General features: G+C 39.3%; 1 long non-coding RNA gene across 1 annotated transcript in view; it reads right to left on the bottom strand.

The window, feature by feature from the left end:
• LOC115278203 overlaps window positions 1-20461 on the bottom strand; it is a 138136-nt gene extending 117675 nt beyond the window's left edge. Inside the window, exons 1-2 of the long non-coding RNA XR_003902756.1 lie at window positions 20213-20461; window positions 19181-19285 (exon numbers count right to left, since the gene is read on the bottom strand). This is a non-coding gene — a long non-coding RNA (uncharacterized LOC115278203). The remainder of the gene's footprint in view (window positions 1-19180; window positions 19286-20212) is intronic.
• Window positions 20462-22213: the final 1752 nt, after the last annotated feature.

Genomic DNA, 22213 nt, shown 5'->3' with positions numbered 1-22213 from the left:
TCTGGTCTACATTGTCAATCCTAAAGCCCATGGTCTTTAAAACGTAGGACTTCTAGAGAAAAACAATTCCCTGAGGACTTCTAAATAATGGCATGTATTAGTAGTATTGAGTTTAGGAGTGCCCTGGATGGCTCAGTTGGCTAAGTGTCCGACTTTAGCTCAGTTCGTGATCTCACAGCTGGTGAGTTCAAGCCCCACGGCAGGCTGCACACTGGCAGTGCAGAGCCTGCTTGGGATTCTCACTCTCCTCTCCGGCCTCTCCCTACCCTTCCCTACTTACACTCTCTCAAACTTTTAATAAACTCAGACACTTTTTTTTTTTTTTAAGGGGACTTTGTTATCTGCCAAGTAAAATCCTGGACCATACCCAGACCTGCCCTTTCACATCAGTAGGGTCTTGGACAAGAGTACAAATGAAAATCCATTGGCCCTATGTCTAAATATTAGGAGGGATCAATCTAACAAGCTATTAAATAAAATATGTTCTACACCTCTGCTTTGGTAAACATGCTTTAGAATTCCTGGAAGACCAAGTTCACATTTAGAAGACCTCAGCTCCTAACACAGCCCCATACCTCTCTACATCCTCTCCGCACACATGCTTTCAAGCTCTGGCTCTACCTCACACTGAAAGGCCTGGCGTGCACATACGTGGTCACCCCATCTGACATGTTAGCTGTCCCTTGGCTAGAGTAGTGTCGTCTGCGTCTAGAGCACGGGTTTAGGAAAAAGTTCTACGCAGAAGTTCCTTTGGGTAGGGAATTCTGGGGACCCATGTATGATCTAGAACATATTATCTGAAGTACAACCTTTGAAACCCTGTTTGTCCTTGAACTATTAGTCTGTACCAAGTCACTATAGACAGTGAAAGCAAGCACCTAGAGTCTTTCACAGTAATTGGACATTTCTCTAACATTCAAGTATAGGATTTTGCATTTCACAAAAGCATTGGTCATTCATAATTTAAGGCAGTGGAGGCAGCTCTTACCCATAGATGGATAGAAAACCTTGGGTCTTTCTATCTAGGAGAGGAGGGTTCTAGTGTACACATCCCTTTGGCCTACACGCTCACCCTCTGATAGGGGCACCGCCGTGGGAAAGTCCCAGCCAAGGCCGCCTCAAGCATGGGCTTCTAAAAAAGATTTATCTTACCCAAGTCTACAGCAGCTCTCACACCACCACCTCTTCTGTTCTTAGAATCTTATTTTAACGATCTACATATCTTTGGGGCCTTGTGTTCTAAAGAAGCTGCTAGAACAGTGAAAGCGAACTCTGCTGTGAAGTGTGTGGCTTTGGGGATCCCAGATGACAATAAGCAGATGCATAGCTAATAAGTGGCTAAGAGAAACTGCTAAGCCTCCAGAACTCCTGCTCCCAGTATTCTACTGATTATCTCCAGCAGGAAAATCAGGTCCAAGCCAATAAAATTCAGCTCCTATTAATTCAGGACTACTCTGACAGTTCAATGGAAAGATTTTAGATCTCCTGTATTTTTTTTTCCTTGCCCTAAACCTCAATCCCTGCTGAAGATACATTCCCCAGCCTGTTTTTTCTCTGCCTGTTGATAAAGAGATTTTAAAGTCAAAGGCAGGAATTTGAGGTCTGTTTCAAAGAAAATGAATTTTTCAGAGTAAAATAGATCTCCAAATACTATTTGCAATCATCTTGATATTATTGCCTCAAGGTTTGGGCCAGGAAGAAATTGTTTTTAAAGTGACTTGGGATAAGGAATAGGATTTGCCAGTATTTACTTTTAACTTCATAGTTCTATTTGTTTAACCTTTAATATGTCTAACCTTCCCTTCTTCACCCACTCCCATACTGCATTCCCCTCAATGTACACACACCAGCACCAATAAGCCCACAGCTGAGGAGAACTCTAAGAGCCCCATTTTTAAACACTGAAGTATTAGTTTAGCAAGTGCTTATTTTTGATACAGACCATGCCACAAAAGATTACACGTTTAACTTAACAGGTGCCTAGCTACCATTGACTTATTTTTCTGAAGATATCCAATTTAACTCTAGCACCACCTCTGGATATTTTATATTCAAACACAAAATCTGATGGTTAGGTTTTATGTAAGCAAGTAGCAAAGAAGGTAAAACGGAAGAAGAAACCTAGTATCTTTCTTAGATAAGATTCCTCTCCACCTCTCCCACAGCACACACACATCTGGTGACAAATCGACCCTCTCTCCTTTGAGGCTGAGGTTTTGTTCCATAGCAAAGATCACTATCAACTTTACATGAAGGTTAAATTAAAGATTGTAAACCAACAAGAGCTTCCGATATCACACTTAAGATTACGTAAATAGCGTTCAGTAACACCAATACCTTGGTGAGATACAAGGTCCCTTAAGTACATACACGATTTTAACCCTGGAATAGTCTGTCAACAATAACCCACTTTGCTCAAACAGTGGCTTGGTCTCTGGAGGCATTAAGATGATTTAGGTCTATTTTCTTGAGACTTTGTTGGAATTAACTTATTTTAGGCAGGCATCTTTTCCTTCTCCTGAAGCAGTATAATCTTTAGTGAGAAGAAGAATCACTTAGAATAATCTTTAGAATGCATATTCCCAGGCCACAGTCCTTAGAGACCAATTCTATAGGCCTGAGATCTTGCCAGGAATCTTTTTGTAGAAGTAGGTGCCACACCCAAACTAGGGCTCAAACTCACAACCCTGAGATTAAGAGTTGCATGCTCTACCAACTGAGGCAGCCAGCTGCCACCAGAATTGTTTGTTTTTAAACAAGCATCCAAGGTGATTCCTGTATAGTTGTTTCATGGAACATCCCCTTTGAGAAACTATTAAAATCATGGTTATTTTAAGTACTGAACATATCAACTAGAGCTTTCTGGCAATTTGAACTCTTTTGATGTCCAAGGTATAGTGGTGGGGGGAAAAAGGAAATCCTCACACACGAATTCACAAACAAGTATTAGATAAACAATCTAATAACCAAAACCACCTAATTCAAATCCACAAAGATTTTTGTTCAAGTTGCCAAATTTTAGAAGATGCTCATTTTACACCTATTAACAGGCTCACTTAAGGAATATGCAATTATATGAGGGAAACCATTGACTACTCCTGTTTAATTAGCACCTAGACATTGTGCATTACATGTAAAGTTCTAGATTTCTATCCACAGGAAAGAATCACAAATGTTAGAGTCACTTTGCCCTGTAAGACCTTAACCAGGTTTGCATCTATGAGCAAATCTACTCCAATATTATTTTATCTGACTAATTACATATGAATCTCTACTTCTCAAATTCTCTTTTGAGCCCATCTCACCATCTGACTAGTTCCTTCATTAAGCAATGGGCTAAATCAAAGCATTGACGTGTAATCATTTGTAGGAGAGTCAGGTTTTTATTCTGAGAGTTGTGCTTTGGCAGTTTTAGAAGTTCTACCGAGATGAACAAATGCACTTACCTGCCAAAGCCAATTAAACCTTGTTGGTCAAGAAATACAATTTCTTGTGCTGCCTCAGCCCGGGCACATCTTTTCTTGGTACCCAGTGTGAATTTCAAGCAGCAGGAGACTCTTGCTGACTCTGTTTCTCTTTTTAGTTTCCTGCCTGTGTTTTTGTTTTGCTTCTGCTTTCTCGGCTACACTTGGTTCTGACTAGTTTCTGCACAGCCAGTACATTATTTCCCACTGGTTTCATGGGATCTGGTTTCATGGTCTGACGGTGTGCTTATCTCTATCAAGTTGATAGACATCTGCTCTGTCAGGAGAGAACTTTGGTCTGTCCCTTGATACACTCATGTCAATTAATATTTTGCACACATTAAAGAGGAACAGAACAGTTTACTTTGCTTTGTGGCTCAGATAGTATACGTGAAGTAGGTTTCTGTGGGTCTATAACTGAGAAAGTTTTAACCTCTCACTGTGTAAATCTGAAGTCTAGCCCTGCCTCTGAAGGTATTAATAGGTTAGATGACAAAATCTCAGAAAGAATATTTTGTGTTCATTTATAGAGATTCATAACTTATGTAAGTGGAACATTCCCAAAATTTCTCTAGAAAATAAACTAAATTTGAAATGCAATCGCCTTTTAAAGACAAACAAGTAAACCGCTTTCCCAGAAGCATGGTTCTATAAGAGAACAAGTTCACATAATCAAGATGAACCATTGGATAGGTGAGACTGATTTGATAGTTTGATAGAAAATTAACAGAGGACCATAGGGAGAGGAAGGGGGAAAGAGCTGGGGAGAGTGAGGGACACAAGTCATGAGAGACTATTGAATACTAAAAAGGAACTGAGGGCTGAAGGGGGAGGGGGAGGGAAGAAGGGGGTGATGTTCATGGAGGAGGGCACTTGTGGGGAGAAGCACTGGGTGTTATATGGAATCCAATTTGAAAATAAACTATAAAAAATAGTCTTTTCTGTGATTCTATCACAGTTCAGTATTAAATACATTTTTGAGGAAATCATACATGGGAGAAGCAGGGGACCCGAAGTTCCTTCATTCCTCAAACACAGCAGTGTTAAGGCCAAATGACTTTGAATTCCAAGAATATGAAATGCAGAGTGACAAAGACATCTCCAGGGACCCATGGGACAACCTGGCAGGTCTTAGGGCTACTTTAGCGAATAAGTCAAAGCACACGTGGTGGAGGGTCGAAAACACCACTATGAGTATGGAGATAAAGCAACCAGAGTCACAAAAACACATAGCAAGTAAGACACCCAAAACAAACAAACAAACAAAAAAAAAAACCATCTCCTGCAGGGCCAGGCCCTGGACACTTTATGACCCCTCTTTAATATAGTAGTGCTTACAGGTGAAGGGCAAGCACATAAGAAGCTTTTAAAATACATATGGAACAGAAAACTAGCCAAAATTATAAAACAATTTCCTCCAGAAATTTCAGGAAGAAACGACAGCTAAAGAGTTGATCAAAACAGATATAAACAATATAACTGAAGAAATTATAATAATAATTCATAACATTAATTTCTGGGCTTGAAAAAAGCAAAATAGACAGCAGAGAGTTTATTGCTGCAGAGATCAAGGAACTAAAAAAATGGTCATGATGAATTTTAAAAATGCTGTAAATGAGATGCAAAATGAACTATAGGTGGTGAGAGCAAGGACTGAAGAGGCAGACAGGAGAATAAGTGAAATAGAAGATGAAAATATAGAAAAAGATCAACCTGAGAAAAATATTTAAGAAATTCTGGACCACAAGGGGAGAATTAGAGAACTAAGTGATTCAATGAAATGGGATAACATCTGTATTGAGGAGTTCCAGATGAGAAAGACGTAGAAGGTATATTTGAACAAATCATACCTGAGAACTTCCCCAATCTGGGAAAGGAAACAGATATTGAAACCCAGGAGGTGGGGCGCCTGGGTGGTTCAGTCAGTTGAGTGTCCAGCTTCAGCTCAAGTCATGATCTCGCAGTTTGTAGGTTCAAGCCCCACATGGGTCTCTGTGCTGACAGCTCAGAGCCTGGAGCCTGCTCCGGATTCTGTGTCTCCCTCTCTCTCTGACCTCCCCTGCAAATGCTGCCTCTCTCAAAAATAAATAAAACATTAGAAAAAAAATTAAGAAATCCAGGAGGCACAGGAAACTCTTTTCAGATGTAACTTGAATTGATCTTCTGCATGATAGATCATAGTGAAACTGGCAAAATACAAAGAAAGAATTCTGAAAGCAGCTAGGGAAAAAACAGGCCTTAAACCTATAAGGGTAGACACCTAAGGGTGGTAGCAGACCTCTCTGAAACTTGGCAGGCCAGAAGGAAGTGGCAGGAAATTTTCAATGTGATGAACCAGAAAAATATGCAGCCAAGAATCCTTTATGGAGCAATCCTGTTATTCAGAGTACAAGGAGAGATCAAGGTTTTCCCAAGCAAAAAACTGAAGAAATTCAACACCACTAAGCTAGCCCTGTAAGAGATCCTAAGGGGGACTCTGGGTGGAATGTTACAAAGACCACAAAAGGACTAGAGACCTCACTACATGAGGAAACCTATGGATAGATAACACAATGACTAAATCCATATCTTTCAATAGTAACACTGAAGGTAAATGGACTAATTGCTCCCATCAAGTCAGAATGGATTTAAAAAAAAAAAAAAGAAGAAGACATATGTATTTGCTCTCTACAAGACACGGTTTTAGACCTGAGGACACCTTCAGATTGAAAGTGAGGGGATGGAGAACCATCTATCATGCTACTGGAACGCAAAAGAAAGCTGGAGTATCCATAATTCTACCAAACTAGATTTGATATGAAAAGCTGTAATAGATGAGGAAGGGCATTAGATCATAATTATGGGGATTATCCATCAAAAGGAGCTAACAATTATAAATGTTTATGCACCAAATTCAGGACCATCTAAATATATAAAACAATCACAAACAAGCTATCTTATTGGTAAGAATGTGGTAATTAGAGGCGACTTTAATACTCCACTTACAGCAATGGACCAATCATCTAGAAAGTCAATAAAGAAACAATGGCTTTAAGTGATACACTGGACCAGATGGACATGACCAATATATTTAGAGCTTTACATCCAGAATACACATTCTTCAAGTGCACGTGAAACATTCTCCAAGAAAGGTCCATACTGGGTCACAAAACAGCCCTCAATAAATATAAAAGAATGGAGATCATACCGTGCACACTTTCAGATCACAATGCTATGAAACTTGAAGTCAACCACAGGAAAAAGTTTGGAAAACTTCCAAATGCATGGAGGTTAAAGAACATCCTACTCAAGAATGAATGGATCAACCAATTAATGAAAAAATTAAAAAACATATACATACATACATATACACATATATACATACATACACACATATATACATAATTATATAATTATATATATATAAATGAAAATGAAAACAGTCCAAATCCTTTGGGATGCAGCAAGGTAGTCCTAAGAGGAAAATACATTGCGATCCAGGGCTATCTCAAAAAACAAACTCCAAATACAAAATCTAACACACCTGAAGGAACTAGAAGCAGAACAGCAAAGAAACCAAGGCCAGCAGAAGAAGAGAAAGATCAAGGCAGAAATATAGAATCCAAAAAACAGAACAGATGAAACTAAGAGCTAGTTTTTTGAAAAAATAAAAATAAACCCTTAACCAGACTTCAAGAAGAGGGGACTAAAAGTCACGAATGAAAATATATTTATCACAACCAATCCCTCAAAAATACAAGCAATTATCAGAGAATACTATGAAAAATTATATGCCAACCAATGGTGAAACCTGGGAGAAATGGACAAATTCCTAGACCCCCACACACTACCAAAACTCAAACAGGAAGAAACAAGATGTGAACACACCCATAACCAGTGAAGGTATTGAACCAGTTATCAAAAAATCTCCCAACAAATAAGAGTCCTGGGCCAGATGGCTTCCCAGGGGAAATCTACCAGATATTTAAAGCAGAGTTGATACCTATCCTTCTCAAGTGATTTCAAAAAATATAAAAGGAAGGAAAGCTTCCAGATTTATTCTACAAAGTCAGCAATACCTTGATTCCCAAACCAGAGACCCCACAAAAAAAGGAGAATTACAGGCCAATATCCCTGATGAATCTGGATTCAAAAATTCTCAAAATACTAGCAAATCAAATTCATCATATAAAAAGAATTATTCACCATGATCAGGTGGGATTCATTCCTGGGCTGCAAGGCTAGTTTAATATTCACAAATCAATGTGATATATCACATTAATAACAGAAGGGAGAAGAACTATATGATCCTGTCAATAGATGCAGGAAAAGCATCTATACAGCACCCTTTCTTAATAAAAACCCTCAAAGTTGGGATAGAGGGGATACACCTAAACATCATAAAAGCCATATATGAAAATCCCACAGCTAATATCCTCAGTGGGGATAAACAGAGCTTTCTCTCTGCTATCAGGACCACCACAAGGATGTCCACTCTTACCACTGTTGTATAACAGTGCTGGAAGTCCTAGCATCAGCAATCAGACAACAAAAGGAAATAAAAGCCATCCAAATTGGCAAAGAGGTCAGACTTTCACTTTTCACAGAAAACATGATACTCCACATGGTAAACCCAAAAGACTCCATCAAATGGCTGCTAGAACTGGTACATGAATTCAGCAAGTTGCAGGATACAAGATCAATGTACAGAAATTGGTTGCATTTCTAGACACCAATAATGAAGCAACAGAAAGTCAAGAAATTGATCCCATTTGCAATTGGACCAAGAATCATAAAATACTGAGAAATAAACCTAACCAAAGATATAAAATATCTGTTATGTTGAAAACTAGAAAACTTATGATGGGAATTGAAGACTCAAATGGAAAAACATTCCATGCTCCTGGATTGGAAGAATATTGTTAAAATGTTAATACTACCCAAAGTGATCTACACATTCAATGCAATCCCAAAATTGCACCAGCATTCTTCTCAAAGCTAGAACAAAAATCCTAAAGTTTGTATGGAACCACAAAAAAACCCAAATAGCTAAAGTAATGTTGAAGGAAACCAAAGTGGGAGCCATCACAATCCCAGACTTTCGCCTCTACTACAAAGCTGTCATCATCAAGACAGTATGGTATTGGCACAAAAACAGACACGTAGACCAATGGAATAGAATAGAGAATCCAGAATTGGACCCAAATGTATGGTCAACTAATCTTTGGCAAAGGAGAAAAGAATATCCAATGGAAAAAAAGGCAAATGGTGCTGGGAGAACTGGACAGCAACATGCAGAACAAAACTAGAACACTTTCTTACACCATACACAAAAATAAACTCAAAATGAAAGAAAGGCCTAAATGTGAGACAGGAAACTATCAAACCCCTAGCAGAGAAAACAGGCAACAACCTCTTTGACCTAAGCCGCAGCAATTTCTTCCTTGACATGTCTCCAAATGCAAAGGAATTAAAAGCAAAAATGAACTACTGGGAGGGACCTCATCAAGATAAAATCTTCTGCACTGCAAAGGAACAATCAACAAAAATAAAAGGAAACTGATGGAATGGGAAAAGATATTTGCCAATGACACACTGGATAACATGTTAGTACCCTAAACTTATGAAGAACTCAAACTCCACACCTAAAAAACAAATAATCCAGTGAAGAAATGGGTAGATGAATAGACACTTTTCCAAGGATGACCTCTAGATGGCCAACAGACACATGAAAGATGCTCAATATCAGTCATCAGGGAAATAAAAAATCAAAACCACACCGAGACACCACCTCACACTGGTCAGAGTGGCTAAAATTAACAGGAAACAACAGATGGTGGCAAGGATGTGGAGAAATGGGAATCCTCTTGCACTGTTGGTAGGAATGTAACTGGTACAGTTGCTCCGGAAAACTGTGGGGGTTCCTCAAAAAATTAAGAATAGAACTACCCTATGACCCAGCAATAGCACTACTAGGAACTTATCCAAAGGATACAGGAGTGCTCATTCATAGGGGCACATGGACCCCAATGTTTACAGCAGCACTTTCAACAATAGCCAGATTACAGAAAGAAACTAAAGGTCCATCAACTGATGAATGGATAAAGATGTGGTTTATATATACAATGGAATACTATTTGACAACAAGACAGCATGAAATCATGCCATTTGCAGCAACATGGAAATGGAAGGTATTATGCTGAGTGCAAGAAGTCAGAGAAAGACAGATCTATGTTTTCATTCCTAAGTGGAACTTGAGAAACTTAACAGAAGACCATGGGGGAAGGAAGAGGGGAAAATAGAAACAGAGGGAGAGGCACAAACCATAAAAAAACAATCTGAAGGTTGATGCCGGGGAAGGGGGAAATGGGTGATGGGCATGGAGAAGGGCACTTGTTGGGATGAGCACTGGGTGTTGTATGTAAGCAATGAACCATAGGAATCTACCCCAAAAACCAAGACCACACTGTATACACTGCATGTTAGCCAATTTGACAATAAAATATATTCAAAATAAGAAAAATAACCCTTTATACAAAATATATTTTTAAATATTTTTCCATGAATTTCCTAAAACTTCTTACATTAGCCTATTGATCACGTTAATACTATTGCTACATTATGAGGATTATGAAATATAAGGCAGCCCCAGAGTGGTCCTGTAATAGTAAAGGAACCAAACCCTGCCCACAACAGGCAAAGAGAGCCATTGCCAATGATCAGACTGAAGGCAAATGTGGCTCAGTCACAAAAGTAAGGCTCACATAGCATAGCACCCACCCCTGAAATGAAGTTCTGGGGACCAGGGGACACTGCCCTGCAGACCTCTTCTTCACAAGGCCACTACTTCCAAGATCAGGAAACTTCAGTGACTTTCCAAAATAAGAAAATAGGATTTTGTCCCAAATGAAAGACCAGGACAAAAATCAGAACAAAAAAGAGTTAGATGAGTAAAGTAAGCAATATGCTGGATACAGAATTCAAATGAATGGTCATGAAGATACACACTGGACCTAAGATTGGAGAATCTTGCAAGACCTTCAACAAAGATAGAAAATATAAGAAAGAACAAATGATATGTGAAAAACTCAGTAACAAATTTAAAATACACTAGAGGGAATCAATAGCAGAAACAGGACAGATAGAGGAAGAACAGACCAGCATCTTGGAAGACAGAGTAAAGGAAAGCAACCAAGCTGAGCAAAGAATATAAAAAAATGAGAAGAGGTTGAGGAACTCAGCAATGCCAGTTCACATTATAGGTTTCCCAAAAGAAAAAAAGGGGCCAGAAAATTTGAAGAAGAGCAGAAAACTTCTCTAATCTGAGAAAAGAAACTGGCATCTAGATCCAAGAGGCACTGAAAGCCCTCAACAAAAATCAACCCAGGGAGGTCTGCACAAAGACACATAGTAATCAAAATGGCAAAAATGATAAAAAGAAGGTTGAAAGCAGCAACAGTTATATGCAAGATAAGTTCCATGAGGCTGTGCTGATTTTTCAGTAGGAATTTTGTAGCTAGAGAGTAGCATGCTAGATTCAAAATCCTGAAAGGGAAAAATCTGCAGCCAGGAGTTATCTAGAAAGGCTGTCATTCAGAATACGACAGACTTTTCCAGATGGAAGATAAAGGAATTCACCACTAAACCAACCTTACAAAAAGGTTAAAAAAATTTTTTTCACTGGAAAGGAAAGGCCACAATCAGGAGTAAGGACATTAGGAAAGAAAATAATTTTCCAGATACTTACAAACATAATAGATCACTTCTAAAACTAGTAGAGAGGTTAAAGCACAGAAGTAGTAAAACCAATTATGTCTATAAAATCAGTCAAGGGATTCACAAAACAAAAGGACGTAGAGTGTGACATTACATAAAACATGGGGACAGAGTAAAAAAATGTTAATGCCTATGTTCTGTAGAGTTCCAACTTAAATTCCTAGATCCTTAGTTAGCTAAGTCTTAGGTTGATTTTAGACCATTATTGGACAGTATTCAGATACTTGGGTAATATAGGTACCTTTGCTTAAGATATTCTAGAATGTTATAATTTTGAATGTTATATGTGCTTATGCTTGCCATTATAAAAACAAAACTGGATATTTGTGGCTATTGGAACTAAGCTTTGCTAGGTTCCTAAACTGTATGATAAATTATCAATTACCTACCTCTCAGCAAAACAGAATTTTGTGAAAGTTCTACAAGAACCTGAAATTATACCAGATACATGAACATCAGACAAATACAACTACGTGCATAGTAATGGGATGGGATTTGTTTTTTGAGGAAGAGGAGAACAGTGTGGTCCCAAAAAAGTGTCAGCCTGTTTCAGAGTATGAAGCACAGCGGAGAACAAGATGTGGGTTTGTACTTGTAGATGTTTTGAGGGAACTGAATTTTACTTACCTTGCTTTATGATACCTACTTCTTAAGAGTAATAAAATGTTAACTTTGACAAAGTCTTAGTTTTGATAAGGCTATTCATGTTTATTTGTAAAAGCTGGAGAACCCTTTACTGCCAAACATGAATAGAAACTAGAACTCGGCTATTACAATGGCAAGGAATCTTAAGAATATTCAGTCTTGATAGGTAGTAAAATGGCTCTTTTTTAAACCTCTAATTTTTCAAATCAGATTCTACTCACCAGGACAAATTCTGGCTTGTTTTCTCGTGTTTATTTTTTTATTTTTGGAAAGAGCACAAAAGTGGGGGTGGAGGGCAGAGGCAGAAGAGTGTGGAGCCCAACTCAGTGCTTGATGTCATGACTGAAAGATCATAACCTGAGCCAAAATCCAGAGTGCATACTTAGCCAAGTGAGCCACACAGGTGCCTGTATTTTCTTAGGATAGGACCTTTGTTCACTTGTGGGAATGCCAAGGTCAGAGATTGAGCTGCATATAAACAGAGATGTTGAGACTTGTTGGCATGCAGCGATCAACACCTGAGGGGCGGGCCAGAGGGAGGGGAGAGAACCAGCAGAACTCACCCCAGCACTCATAGAAACTGGGGATACAGGGCTCATAGCGCTTTGGTCAACCCCATGGGGAGCTCTGAAACATGGCTCCTCAAAGTGTTCAGCATTGGATCAAAGTGGCCAGCTTCCTCCCTGTGATCACTGGATACGGGCCACCCCGGGAAAGGGAGGTGCTCAGACAAGGCAGCAGAGCTAGAGGGGACACGTCCCTCCCTCAACAGCAGTGAGGGCAGCTCATGTCCATAAGGATTCTCGACAGTCATGTACCTTCTACTATGCTCATTTTAAAATGATGAATTAAATAAGTAGCCAAGTGCTAGCTCAGGTAATCCATGGGCCCTCTCTCAATGAGGTGAAAGTTCTTGGAAGAACTCTTGATTTTGCCTGCAAGGGCAGAAGCCATATTTAGAAAGACACAAATTCCAAGATATTTATCATCTAAGACTAACAGATTTTCCATTCAGCCTCTGGATAATCACAAATCTTTTTGCCTTATCAAAAGAAGAATACTATAAAAGATAGAGCATGTTTGGTATGCTCTGTATTTCTCAGCTTAGTTGTGAAAACCCCGTTTTAAATTGTCAAATGAAAGCATAAATGTGTATCAAGTATTCATGAAATTGTTTAAAACTACACCTTTTACAATGCTTCTCAAAGCATGGTGCCCAGACCAGCAGCATCAGTGTTACCCGGGACCTTGTTAGAAATACATATTTTAGGGGGGCACAGGTGGCTCAGTTAACCAACTCTTGATTTCAGTGGTCATGATTTCATATTTTGTAGGTTCAGGCCCCGTGTGGGGCTCCATAATGCCAGTGCAAAGCCTGCTTGGGAGTCTCTTTCTACCTCTCCCATGCATGCTTTCTCTTTCTCTCAAAATAAACTCATTACAAAATTCAAAACATTAAAAAAAAAATGTAGGGGAGCCTTAGTCAGTTAAGCACCCAACTTCAGCTCAGCTCAGGATCTTATGGTTTGGGAGTTAGAGCCCTGAGTCAGACTCTGCTTGGAGCCTAGAGCCTGCCTCAGATTCTGTCTCCCTCTCTGCTTCTCCCCTGCTCACACTCTGTCTAGCTCTCTCTCAAAGAAAAAACTTAAAGAAATGCAGATTCTAGGGCCCCATCTCAAACCTATCTTGGATCTCAGGGGTGAAGTCCAGCAATCTGATAAGGTTTGAAAATTACTGCCTTACAGAACTCATTAAGAGGCCTTAGATATTTATTAATATCTTCAATACCCATTATAAATTCCTACCCTCAGGAAAAACACAGAAGATTTAATACATTTCATTGCAATACAGATTTTTATACTCCTGTGTGTTAGGTCATTGGTTTTGTTTTTAATGTTTGAGAGAGAGCACACACACATGTGCAAGCCAGAGAAGGGCAGACAGGAGAGAAAGAATCCCAACCAGGCTCCAGTCTGTCAACACAGAGCCCAACGTGGGGCTCAATCCCACAAACCAGGAGATCATGACTGATCAAGAGATGGACACTTGACTGGGCCACCCAGGCACCTCTAATTGGCTACTTTAATCACAGCAGTTATCCCCATTAACAGGTTTGTCCTACCTTGATACTTGTCTGAAAACTGAACTAGAGGCAGGAATTCTACTTTCAACACACAGAGATGGTCTCAGCAACTTATGGAAAAGTCCATTCCAGAGATTTCAAGGCAAAAGACACACTGATCAGATGACAGTGTGCTTTGAAGCTTACAGATGACATCACTTAGACAATTCATTATTCCTGAAAAACTTCAGGATTTGCAATACTCTATTCTGGAAGCAGACCAGCTCATGAAAAAGTTTTTATCAGACCAGAAGAACCAATGAGAAATTTCACTGTAGTTGTTTAGTATTTTTTAGTGTTTTATTTTCTAATCAGGATGAGAAATCCCTTTTTAAAAAAATCTCTCAAATTAATAGATGTTTCTGTGCATTGAGACTGACCATTTGGTAATCTCTTGCTAGCACCTGAATTCCAAGGTTTTTACAGAATCTCAATTTTAATGAGAATATGGCTATTTTGGCTTTTATTTGTTTTGAGAGAAAGAGCGAGCATGCGTGCACACACAAATGGGAGTGGCAGGGAGGAGGAGAGAGTCCCAAGCAGACTCCAGGCTGTCAGTGTGCAGGGAGACTGTGGCAGGGCGTGCAGAAATCAAGAGCTGGACCCGCCCAACTGACTGAGCCACTCAGGGCCCTTGCTTCTCCAAAGATACAACAATTTCTATTCATTCGATGAGAGTCTGTCCTTAATAGAGTATAACTGTACAAATTAACTGTGCAACTAAGACCATGTTTATAGTATTAAGGATTCTTATTTGATATGGTATAATAAGCTAACCAATAAAAATCATACTTCATGTTATGGAGACAACATAACAGTCCCTTCTATGAAAATTGGCCTGGAACCTGTGCTATTGCTTAGAAGGTCCCAGCCTCACCATGCTAAGAAAGCTACTTTCCAGCAGTCAGCAGCTTATGAAATGTTGGGGCTATCTAGGAGATAGCATTTCATCCTGACCTACATGCACTTGAGGTACTGCAAGTGAAATTTCATAGAAGGGGATTCTTGACCTTGGTTTCCAAAACTCAAGACAGAAGAGCAAATAGAGGCTTTTGAAGTTCAAGCCAAGATCCCTTTAAAAACTTGCCCTAGTTTTTTCATCTTCATTTACAAAAGACTGCATGCTACAAGAGGCTTATGTATCTACTTATACAGATGCAGCAAGGGGTGTAACCAGGTCATAATTTAAAAAGGCTAGCTTTTATTAGTAAACTTTAGAAATTATGTGGTGATAGGGAAGCATAAAAATTCAACATTTGGAAGTAAAGTCTTGAGGATTACAGATGTCCTCTGAAGTGTCACTGCTTAATGATTCTACAAACATCTAGAAGATTGCACCTATTTGTGTTATTTAATATTTAGTCAGAGTACTGATATTTTGAAGTTATGTAATAATCTGTAGATTGAGTAAAAATTCTTGCTTTGTAAGCCATTAGCTATTTTTAATCTATTCACACAAATCTCAGCATTCCTTGGACTGCCTGACTATAGAAGTCTATTACTCAATTTCTCCTTGAAACCAATAACCTAGTAAGGCTGGTTCAATCATTAGGGAGTTGAATAGAATCTTTGACATGTGTTCACTTTACATTTACAAAAACTGTTGACTTTTGAAAATTCTGCTTTGATACTTGGGATCAGATCAGATTTGGAATTCAGAAGTCCTATTTTAGAAAGTGTAGAAGTTTAGGAGATGCATATTTGTATCATAGAAATAGAGGGGCACTTGAATGACTCAGTCAGTGAAGCATCTGACTCCAGATATGAGCTCAGGTCATGATCTCACAGTTCATGGGATTGAGCCCCACGTCTGGCTCTGCACAGACAGCATGAAGCCTTCTTGAGATTCTGACCTTCCCCCGCTTATCAGCTTGTGCACAAATGCGCTCTAAATAAATTTTAAAAAATAGATAACCCCCCAGCAGCACATGGGACAGTATCCCATAAGCAAACATCTTAATATTTATTCAGGGAAACTTTTTATACTTGATGGGGTAAAAGATCTTGTATAAATAGACTTATGTCATCTCAGGCTTGGTTTTACCAATGAACAAGCTCAGGTCAGGTTGCTACCAGATGAGTTATCGGAGAAGTGTGTCAGTTGTCAGCACTTGTTGGATTTTGGCAGGCAATTAAGGGATTGCCTACAATTTCTATTACCATCTCAAACTACATTTATCCAGGTATGGGGGGGGGGTCATGTCAAAAATAAGAAAAAGAGGAAGTATGAGACCTTAGAAACCATTTAGAATTTAATAGTCTAGAATGTAATCTAATAGGAGTCACTTCTTTGTGTAATAATCAGAAAATGTAACATTCTCAAAATAATGGCTAATGCTTTAAGTTCTTGAAAAAGTTAATCCACACTTCAACAGTATTTCTAGAATTCCTGAAACAGGATTTGACTCCTTATAAAATGCAAAGTGAGGAGAAAAGGCCTTCACAGATTCAAAGTTCTCCCTACATGCCACCTCTCCAAACTTATACTATTAAAAACAGGAGAGGCTGAATCACTTTTAAATCAAGTCTTTTTCTAAGTCCTTTAAATCACTTTGCATGAAGCAAACTAAAAACATGATAGAAGTCAAGCTTTCTGAAATTTAAAATTGGTAACTTTTCCTATAGCAATACTTCATGGTAAATATAAGCCTCTACATAAAACAAATGTTTTTCAGTCTTTAAGTGAAATACTTCAAAGCAATACATTCAGAGAAATTAAATGCCAATTTATTAGCAGCAAGATTGTAAAGGGCTTTGTCAAGTTAGGAGAAATGTGCTCTTCAATAACTAGGGGGTCTATACTGGGGATTAAAAATTAGAGACTATGTTAAAATATGGATAAGTCTAGAAAAACAGGATAGAAAAACCAGAGGAAGTTTTAATACAAAGAGTTCCATTGTGCCTTGTATCTCAGTGCTTCTGTAGTTTATGTAACAGTTTAAATATCGAGGACTTTGAATGAAATTTCAAAATAGTAATTAAAGTTCCTTAACTTTCTGCCTAGCAAACAGGCTTTGTCATTTTTTGTTTTGGGGTTTGGGGGCTGTTTGGTTTCAGTTGTTTTAGATAAAAGCAGATATTCCTGACTTTTTAAAATTATGTTTATGATTATTCCCATATCTCCTTTCTCATTCCAGGAATTTACCAGAAGTACAAAATGATCTAGAAAGAGAAAGGAGCTCTGGACGACCTGGAGAGCTGGGATCACAGGTAGATGAAAGGACTGCATGAACATCTCACGGTGTAAATGGTTCTCTTAATTGCCTGCAGATTGACCCACACCTACTGAATGTTCGAGTTCCATATGAAGAACCATAAGTCTGGGATTTTGGTCCCAGCTATTGAATCCTCTGCCAGAATGGAGCCAACTTCGCTCAGCTCTGCCAAACTCTGAGCAACCCGTCTTGATACCTGGACCTTCCTTGGTAACAAGTCATTCTCGCTCAGCACTGGCTCAGCCCACAAGGAAAGTTTAACATTCCTAACAGACCCTCTTCTGCCCCGATCCTAGGGATTTGCAAAGATAAGCTTCCGTTTCTTGTATGTGTAGATCACCTACCGATCATCCATCATCTAAATAGATTCTAATATGTTCCCACTGTAGAATTTTCACACCTAACAATCCACACTTCAACAGTATTTCTAGAACTCCTGAAACAGGATTTGACTCCATATAAAATGCGAAGTGAGGAGAAAAAGCCTTCACAGATTCAAAGTTCTCCCTACATGCCACCTCTCCAAACTTATTAAAAATAGGAGAGACTGAATCACTTAACACAGACGAGTATTTATCAAATGCTTAATGCAGGACTTATTTGGGAAGCTTATACACAGAATCTTACAATACAATGAAAAAAATGTTTAAGCTATTAATAATCCTTCCTATCTAGTAATTTAGGAGCTAGATGTTCATGTGTTACAGTTCACCTTTCCTCCAGAAACACATCTGTGGTTTTAATTTACATTTTGTACTTAATACATGCATACACTTAACATGTTTACATTATTCTTTCAGTTGAGGATTTGTTTAAGGTACTCTCCCTGTGCAGAAGATGGCTGTCCTCAGCCATCTTCAGTTTTTCCATACATGTTCATAGTTCATGTAGTAGTTTTCCACAACCACCCCTAGTGATAGTCTCTACACAGGTGTTCCACCAACACAAGGCTTAGCATAGGATTTTTTCATGTTGTGAGTTACCCCAGCTGCATTTTAAGTGTAACCCCCAACTGGGCAATAGATAGGCTTCTCGGGAAGAAGGGGAAGTAAAATAATGTTTGATATGAAGTCAGTGATTTTACATAGTGAAGAAAGTGGTCAAGGCCTATCAGTTGGGAACTTCTCTCCAGATGCCCAATGAGATGAACCACAAAGAACTTCCCGTAAGTGTAGCACATAAAGGGAAAGTGGGACAGAGATCAGATCATGTCAACATCATTCCCCTGTAGAAATGCAATCTGAGGGAGTACAGGTCATAGGAAAATCCAAGTTCTTTAGCTCAAGTCACGCCCCCTCTCCCCCCACACACACCTATGCATCTCCACCAGAAAACTGAGGTCACTGGAATGACAAGGTCAACTTTGTACTTAAAAGTAGGAACTGAAGAATCTTCAAACTAAGGAATCGGAGAGATCTAGACAATTGAGATAGTCTGATGCTGAGGAACTACGGTTTCCATGCAATGGTCATGGGTGTAGAATGGCAGGGATTCCTGAAGACGGTTAACAATTTGGAGTTGGTAGGACAAATAAGGAGGGTCCCGGTAGGTACTGGACAAGATACTGGCCTGGGCTACAAGTGGCTAATTCACTCACTGGAGGACAACTAGAAGTTATAAAATGTGGAACACGGTTCTGATACTAAGTAGTTACTATGGGTCTATAAGACACATAGCAGGTATAAATGTGACACACAAATACTGAGATTACCACAGCTCCCGGCCACCCTAATCCAGCCTCACCACCACCTTGCTCTCCTAGTTAGATCTAAAACAAAAACTAAGTGTTGCACAGGCACTCAGCTTTCACTCATGGTCTTCACTTCTCCCGATTTCAACAAGTGACTGACCACAGCCTTTGCTGCCTGCCCTCCCACAGGCATGCTTTACTAATAGGCACAGAGTCCTTGCCTAGATGCATCGCCAACCCTTCAGAAGGTCAAAGCTGACTGGAGTCCATGGCCAAGTGGTTATTTTACCTCCCAGATGATCAGACTGTTGCCAGCACCTCTATAGTGACTGTTCATTGCCTGATTTGTCAGATGACTCTGCTCAGTTTTGCACTGGATGTATGGGGAGGATTCCTAGTGAGAAGGAAAAGCAAAAAAGAATGCCATCTCTCCACCCTTCCCTTCCAGGACACTTGCATGAAAAAGTAGAACCTATTTCCCTGTTGTTTGAATCTGGACTTCTACTTTTATCAAACATAATAGAGCAAAGGTGACATGGGCCTTACCTACTTTGACCTCTTAGACTTCTACAACTACCAATAGAAAAAGCCCAGCTAGCCTTCCGGAGGCTGATAGACTACATGAACCAGTCCCCACTGTCCACACAGGGGACAGCAAGCCAACTCCCAGGAGCACAGATACCTAATTGGTCTTCAGCTCCCACACATGCAGTAGACAGCAAGCCCGCTGGGGCCAGCCTAAAGTGCTGACCCACAGAGTATAGGCCATAGACGTGGCTATTATTTTAAGCCACTGAATTTGGGGGGGGGGGTATGCGTCACACAGTAATTTTACAGAATATGCTACCCCATTAGAAGTTGCCCACACAGCAGGTAACTCTGGATCAGTTAACTCTCTACACAGCAGAAACATTTGAGCCCTTTAGGATGTATCCTAGTATATTTGAATATTAAAAGAATTTTATTATAATGCTGTATTCTATATACTGAAATATATTCTATTTTCCTTCATTTCAGAGTTCACAGATACTCCAAAAGAATCTAGTCAGTAGTGAGAATACGCTGGGAAGGAGGACATTACACCTAGATGTACACCTTATCAGAACGTTATTCTTTTCAGCAGTCGAGTTTGTGGCTCAGTCCATTCCACCTTCCTAAACTTCATCCTCCCTCACAATTTTCTCCAGATTACCCCTGTCTGGCTTTCATCAAGGTTCTGGTTCTTTCACACGTATCTGTATATACTTCCATCACTTAGGATGCTACAGATGTAAGCCCCTAAATTAGCAGTTTTCAACAGCAAGAAAACTTTCTCACATACCAAGAAATCCAGATGCCGAGTTCCAAGTTTGCTTTGTTCAGCAGCTACGAAATATCACCAGGAATTTATCCCTCCACACAACTGTTTAAGACCACAGCTTCGTCCTCAGAAGAGCTCTCTCCTGAGCAACAAGTTTCCACCAGGATTGTCGACCTCAGAGCTAGACATGGCACTATCTACCAGTAAGTGAGTCCCCCTACCCTGCTAGGAGCCAGAAAGCCTTTCCCAGAAGTCTTCAAGAACTACCTCTCAGATCTATTGGCTAGAATTGTATCACAGGCTTCTTTCTAAACCAATCATTGGCAACTGGTGTGATATCACAATGGGCTCCAGTGACGATTAACGCCGTTAGCACTGTTTGCTGAAATACCTAACCCCTATGGAGGGAGGATCTCAATCCATGTTTATGGTGTTCAGAGGCCCTATGCAATTTGGGGTGTTTGTCCTAAGACTCTGCTTTCAAGTGTCCACTCATCTGAAGTCTTTGGGAGCAAATTTTTTCCTAAAGCTATGCATCAACACAGCCAATACCCCCTATTATGTGTGGGTCTAGATATGCGATCATGTGTGATTGCAGTCAGAGACCCCCATAATTTCACTTCCTGGTTCTACTCGTTCAACTTAAATTCAGGCCAAATTCAGTCCCTGAGCCAGCAGAATCAACATCACCTGAAGTTTCATATTATCTCATCCCAGATTAGTCAACCAGAAAATCTGAGGGTGAGACCCAACTGTGTTTAACATGTCTTTCAAGTCATTCAGAAGCTCCCTATAGTTGAGCACTACTGCCCTGTGTATTAGCAATGTGGCCTTCTCTTACCTTCAGATCGTTCATCTTTAAAATAAGGTAATATTTCTTGATGTGTTATTGCAAAAATTGAAAATGTGAAATACTCAGTAGGTCAATGTCAGACACTGCACTAAGTACAGTACTGGCACATATAAACCTAATGTTAGTATATTTTCCCCATAAAGCTATGCATTCTTAAGATCTATGTACAACCATAAAGGTGTGCCAATTTATTAACAGATTAAAAAATAAACTTTTTAAATGTAGTTTAATATTTTTGAGGCAGAGCAGGAGTGGGGGAGAGGCAGAAGGAAAGGGAGCCAGAATCCCAAGTAGACACTGCACTGTCAGCACAGAGCCCGATGTGGGGTTTGAACTCACAAGTCAGGAAATCATGAGCTCAGCTGAAACCAAGAGTCACATGCTTAATTTACTGAGCCACCCAGGCATCCCTCAAACTAAAAATTTTAAATATATACATGTTATTTTTATTTTTCTAGCTTTTAAATTTTATGTTGACTTTTAGAAAAAAATACAGTATTTAAAAAAATCTAAAAGCCTTCTAAAATAGCAGTCCCCTGGATGTATTACCACCACTTAGCTAGGTTTTAGCTAACTTATTACTACACACATGAACTTGTTTTTAATGGATCAGTTTTCTAAAATTGATTCTTATAAAATGAAATCTTCATCCTCATTATCTCTACTTCCTATTAATTTATCTTTTTAGTCTTACCTATTTAGTTAAATATTTTTATGCTTCTATGACTTTGCAAACTTAATTTTAAATCCATTTACCATGATATTTGTTCTCATGTGCTTTCTCTTGGAGGCAACAATTGCCCAATATTCTAACAGTTCAACTGACCTAAGACCTCTAATAGGAAACATTGGGATCTAGTAGATCAACAACACTTACAGATCAGATAAACCATCAGTTCCATTTTTTCCAAGAGACCATGCTCCTGGAGTTTGAACAGGGGGCGGAGATTTCCTCACCACATTCTTACCTTGTGTTGAAGGCACTCTTTCCTGACGCGCCCCCAGCCCATCCTCACTTGCAGCCATGAACTGCTGGTATGTGGCTTTCAGTAGCTACGGAGGACGTAAAGGTTTTGAGTTCTTGTGCATTCAAAACTTTCTCACTTTTGATAGTCCACTTGATTGGGACTAGAATCCCAGGTAAAAAAAAAATTTTTTTTTCCATCCGA

This window comes from Suricata suricatta, chromosome 14, assembly GCF_006229205.1.
Source record: "Suricata suricatta isolate VVHF042 chromosome 14, meerkat_22Aug2017_6uvM2_HiC, whole genome shotgun sequence".
Taxonomy (NCBI): Eukaryota; Metazoa; Chordata; class Mammalia; order Carnivora; family Herpestidae; genus Suricata; species Suricata suricatta.
This window is presented reverse-complemented; position numbering and strand designations above follow the sequence as displayed.